Below are 6,286 nucleotides of genomic sequence, written 5' to 3'. Positions count from 1 at the left end.
GTCTTCCAAGGCAACCAGCCCTGCCAGCTCCTTCATCCTGAACTTCCGGCCTCCAGACAGTGAGAAAATATGTGTCTATGTTTAAGTCCCCCAACCTGCGGTGTTTTGTTAAGGCAGCCTGAGCAGACCCAGACAGCTCCCATCCTCAGTGTCCCACACTGTCACACCCGGCCTTGGCCCAAGCTCATACTCCAGCTCTGCCCCACCTGGGGTGCCCTTCCTTCTCTTTTCCTCCCACCCTTGACTAACTCCACCCTCCAGTGGTAGTTATGTGTGTATCTTGGGGTTGAAAAGACCCCAAATTTACCTGTGTGGTGAAGCAGGGATAGGAGGTTTCTGATACCCTAGAGAGAGCACAGGCCTTGAAGTTCAGACAGACTGGATTTCGAAGTCTAACTTCTTTGCTGCCAGCCAATCAAATGAGCTGAACATTTAGGTGAGGGGGCCCAGCATAGCTCTGGGCCTTTGGCGGGTGCCCTTCATCCATGGGGTACTACCCTCCTGATGTCTAACTTGCCCTAGTATTGAGCATGGACCACAGAAGGCATTCTGTTTGGGGCCAGGCTGGCAGGGGTTAACAAGAGAAAGGCAGGTTGTTTCTCAAAAACAAAAGGCCGAGCAAATAGATCTGCAGCAGCAGCCATTGATCTCTGAGGGCAAAGGCTTTGTGGGGAGCTGCCAGCTGGTTTCTCCGCAACATCTAGAACAGAGAGATCCGGGAAAGCCAGGCGGAGGCTCCAAAGGCCCAGCGGCATGTCTGTCCTGGGGTTAACATCCTCAGTGCACAGGGCTCCCTCTCCCCACTCCCCAGAACCCCTAGGGACCAGATGGAATCACATGGGTTTGATAACCAGAATCACATGGGCATCCTCTAATTCCATTCTTCATCTGAGCATCCATGTTAGGATTTCAGCCATCTGTGAACTTAGATTGAAGAAAGAAATATTCAAAAACCACAATGAGATACCACCTCACACCAGTAAGGATGGCCACCATACAAAACACAAACAACAACAAATGTTGGCGAGGGTGTGGAGAAAGGGGAACCCTCCTACACTGCTGGTGGGAATGTAAATTAGTTCAACCATTGTGGAAAGCAGTATGGAGGTTCCTCAAAAAACTCAAAATAGAAATACCATTTAACCCAGGAATTCCACTCCTAAGAATGCAGGAGCCAAGTTTGAAAAAGACATATGCACCCCTATGTTTATCGCAACACTCTTTACAATAGCCAAGAAATGGAAGCAACCTACATGTCCATCAGTAGATGAATGGATAAAGATGTGGTACATATACACAATGGAATATTATTCAGCCATAAGAAGAAAACAAATCCTACCATTTGCAACAACATGGATGGAGCTAGAGGCTATTATGCTCAATGAAATAAGCCAGGCAGAGAAAGACAAGTATCAAATGATTTCACTCATCTGTGGAGTATAAGAACAAAGAAAAACTGAAGGAACAAAACAGCAGCAGACTCACAGAACCCAAGAACGGACCAGCAGTCACCAAAGGGAAAGGGTCTGGGGAGGATGGGTGGGAAGGGAGGGATAGGGGGAAAAAACGGATATTACAATTAGCACACATAATGTAGTGGGGCTGGGACGGGGGGAAACGTGGGAAAGGCAGTATAACACAGAGAAGACAAGTAGTGATTCTATAGCATCTTACTACGCTGATGGACAGTGACTGTAATGGGGTATGTGGTGGGGACTTGATACTGGGGGGAGTCTAGTAACCATAATGTTGCTCATGTAATTGTACATTAATGATGCCAAAATAGATTTTTTAAAATCCCCATGAAAAAAAAAAAAAGAAATACTCATAAACTTGTAACTGAAATTGAGCATTTCTTCCTATCATGAACACAGGCATCAAACCACAGTAGGATTAGGAACACTAAAGATAACAACAGATCTTTCCATAGCTCATTTGTCACAGCAGAATTCTCAAAATATTATTACTACCTGAAAGTTATAATAACAATTGGACCTACCACTAACTCATGTTTAATATGTTAATAAACACATATATTGCTAATCACAGATTTGTATTTTAATATTTTGATAGCTGTATTTTGGTATAATTAGTTTCCCTTGTGATCCTATGTATTTTATTTTAGCAGCCTGCCAAAAGGATCCATGGCTCAAAAAGGGTTAAGAACTCCTGCTGTGGTTCACACTCACTATAGATAGGGAGACCAAGGCCTGGAGCAGGCAGTGCTTTCAATGGATGGGTGGGTGGATGGACGGGTAGGTGGGCAGATGAGTGGGTAGGTAGGTGGGTGGGTGGGTGGGTCAATGGGTGGATAGATGGGTCAATGGATGGGTAGGTGGGTGGGTGGATGGATGGATGGATGGTTGGATAGATGGATGTATGGACAAACGGGTGGGTGAATGGATGGGTGGACATGTGGGTAGGTGGGTGGGTGGATGGATGGATGGATAGATAGATGGGTGGATGGGTAGATGGATGGGTGGGTGGGTGGATGGATGGATGGTGGATAGATGGATGGTGGGTGGTTGTGCAAATAAAAAGACAGCACAGCAATTATAATAACAATAACTCTTATTGACTGCCTACCTTGAGCCAAGCATTGTTTTAAATAATTTAGCCCTCACAAAAGCCCTAGGAAGAAGATAATGTTTTTACCACTGAACTGGTAAGAAAACTGAGGCATAAAGACATGAAGTGACTGGACACTTGGCACCCAGAAGGTTCCCATCTCTAGGGCCTGGCGCTGTCCCTGGGATGGGTGGTGTGCGGCTGAAACCTGCCAACACTCTTCCTGTCTGTGTTTAGCACTTGCTGGGAGGGGAGAGGCTGGAGGCGAGGCGACCCCTGCAGCTGCCAAAGGGCTTGTCCCAGGTGAGCTTAGGCTTCTAGCTTGGAGAGAGGCCCTGGAAGCAAATCAACCCAAGAAAATCCCACCCATGAGCAGCAGCCTACTCTGGGCCACCAATCTAGGGCTTACACCTCCATCATAGCTAGCGAATCAATACCATGATTCAAACTCCCAAACCTGGACTCTGAACCTCCCTTCTCTATGACTGCTTTTAATCAGTCCAATTAGTGTGATCTAGTGCTGAGCTCTGGGACCACAGAACAAGGTCTGAATTCCAGCTCTGCCACTTGCCAGCCGGTAGATGCTGAGCAACTTACCCCCTTACCACAAACCAGTTTTCCCATCCCTAACATGAAGACGACAGCATCCCCTCCCTCACTGGAGCTGTGGAAAGCTCTTAGCCCAGGACCGGCACACATGAAGTGCTCGGTAATTTTAACTGATGAAACCCAAAGCACAAACCCATTTAAAATAGGAATATGTACCTACACATTACGATCTCCAGAAATTAGGAAAATAAAAGTGTTGAGACCAGAATCCAGATCCCGGCTTCTGGTAAGGAATGAACAATTGCAAAGGAAAAAGGTTGACACTGGAAGCAAATCTATTAAAAGCCAGTTAGTGATTTCCTTCCAAAGAGTACAGTATGAAAAGGGGGAAAGAGTAACTTTACAGTGGAGAATCCTGACAAACACAACCTCGGCCAGCGAATCGAAGTGAAAACGGACAATGATAAGTCATTGATAGCATGTACCTTTGATGAAATGGCACTTTACTTCAACCTCCCCAAAACCTATAACCCTTGTCTAATCATGAGAAAGACCTCAGAAAAACTCAAATTGAAGGATATTCTACAAAATGCCAGACAAGTTCTCCTTGCAAACTGTCCAGGTACTCGAAAACAAGGAGTGTCTAAGGAACTGTCACAGCTTAGAGACATGACAGCTCAACACAGCGTGGGATCCTGGATGGGATTCCAGGACAGGAAAGAGAGATTAGGTAAAAACCAAGGAATATGAATAAAGACTTTAGTTAATGACAGTGTATCAATATTATATCAGTTGTGACAAATGTACCACATAATGTAAAATATTAAAACTAGGGGGAACTGGGTGTGGGTTTAGGGGAAATCTCTGTACTATTTTTGCAACTTTTCTGTAAATCTAAATCTATTCTAAAATAAGCATTCGTTTTTAAAAAATGTCAGCAGCATATCTGGGTGGTGAAGTTACAGGCACATTTCTGAATTTTACTTCTCCATCTTAGATGCTAAGTGCTTTACAATAAATATGCTTTGCTTCTGTCATCAGAAAAAATTCAATAAGCCTTGTTTCGAAAAAAAAGAATGGGTGTTTGGCCCTTTGGAGACACAGTGCTATATAAATAAAAGTATAATTAGAGTCGATCCTTGGACAGGGATTCAAACCCACTTTATCACTCAGCACCCAGGAGGTTCTCACCACTAGGGCCTGGCGCTGTCCCTGGGGTGGGTGGTGTGTGGCTGAAACCTGCCAACACTCTTCCTGTCTGTGTTCAGCACTTGCTGGGAGGGGAGAGGCTGGAGGAGAGGCAACCACTGCAGCTGCCAAAGGGCTTGTCCCAGGTGAGCTTAGGCTTCTAGCTTGGAGAGAGGCCCTGGAAGCAAATCAACCCAAGAAAATCCCATCCACGAGCGGCAGCCTGCTCTGGGCCACCAATCTAGGGCTTACGCCTCCATCAGAACTACCTGTCTCTGACCCTCTCAGGATGGGCTGTGACCACGGGCAGGTGCCAGACCCCATCTGGGGGTAGGATGGTGGGGGAAGGCAGTGCCAACAATGGGTAGCAACCCTTCAGACTTCCCACAACACTACCACGCAGATACCGAGGGCACCGTGGGCAAGAGCTAGCTTCTCAAAGGCTCAACACCGTCCCAAATGCCAATTCCAGCTCCTGGGTTGTAGGGAATGGAGGACTTGCTCTCTGGGCCCTGCTTCTGTTTAGTTCCCAAAGGCTTCTTCTGTTGTCTGGCATCCAGTTCCCACATGACGGGCTCTTGGTGAAGGCCTCAGAAGCAAGGGATGTGGGGAGTGGGGGAGCCGGCGCTGAGACCCTGGAATGGGGACCAAATTCTGAGAAAGGACAGCTCAGCTTTCTAACATATAGAAAAAAGGCTTCATTTCTTGATAAACACACTGAGTTGAGACCTTCTAAGTGGTCCCGGAAAGGCTGTACACTTACTCTAGTGACTCTTCTAGAACTCATTCCACAGTTCACGCTGCCTTTGGAGCTACCTTTGACCAAAATTGATCAGCCTGCTTGACTGTCTAACATTCCCCCTGGTACAGGCATCCAAGTGATTTTCAGCTGTTTCCAAAATCCAAATCCAGGTTCAAGAGACCACAACCTGCCCCTGGGAGGCCACTCCTAAGAACCCCCAGCACAGTCAGGTACCTGCCTTTATGGTCAAACCCCCAGCACAGTCAGGTACCTGCCTTTATGGTCAAACCCTCAGCACAGCCAGGTACCTGCCTTTATGGCCAAAGCTTGTACATGTTGGTCCCCCCTACCCCTAACTCCCAACAAAGGCCATGAACCATTCTCCCGACAGAGGGAGGGTGTGGGATCACCCCTACCCACACACCAGATCTGGCTCTGCCTTCCCAGGAAGCAGGGCCCCTGTCTCTGCTCCCTCCCAGCAGAGCCCAGGCACCGGGACCAGCCCATTTGTCCCACTAATGAGTCTTAAGTATTTGGCTTGGGATCCTGCCAGTCTGCTCCTTTGGGGACAGGAGGGTGGAAGAGAACAGGACAAAACTCATGCCAGTTGGGCTCTGCTGGTTCCTGGGAGACTGGCATGGGGACTGCCTGGCACAGACCTAGCCAGGGCACAGCCAGGCACCCCCTTAAGGCCCCCTGCCTTTCTTTCTCCTCCACTTCAGGGGATCCCCAAAATTGAGATCGCCAGGCATACCTATGAGATGGAAACCTGGGGTTGGGCCCAGGAATCAGGCATGTGCATTTTAAGAAGCACCGCAGGAGACAGTGTTATACAGTGAAGATTAAGAACCACTGCTCTAAGAAGTCTATGATGGGAGTTCCCACCTGGTTTGTGAAATTGTGCATGCATGCTTTTACAGACCACAGCATTAGTCAAATTTTCAAATTATATCAATAGCTCCCATACTTCCTAAAAAAAAAAAAAAAAAAAGAGGATGGTGGGGCTAAGAAGCTCTAGTGAATGGGACAACTTCAAAATTCACCTATAGCTCTGACCTGCAGCTCAGTGACTCTGTTCAGAGCTCATCAAGGCAGGACCATGGGGGCCTCTCCTTTCCCCAAGTCCCAGGGAAAGACCATGCTGGCCCTAAAAGAGGCTGGCAAGTCTGGGGAGCCCAGGATGACAGAGGAGGTGGCTGAGGGACAGTAGGATGCCAATGGGCAGGGGCTTGGGTGGGA

Source organism: Manis javanica, chromosome 11 (genome assembly GCF_040802235.1).
Source record: "Manis javanica isolate MJ-LG chromosome 11, MJ_LKY, whole genome shotgun sequence".
Lineage (NCBI taxonomy): Eukaryota > Metazoa > Chordata > Mammalia > Pholidota > Manidae > Manis > Manis javanica.
The sequence above is the reverse complement of the archived record's forward strand: the minus strand, read 5'-3'. Positions refer to the sequence as shown.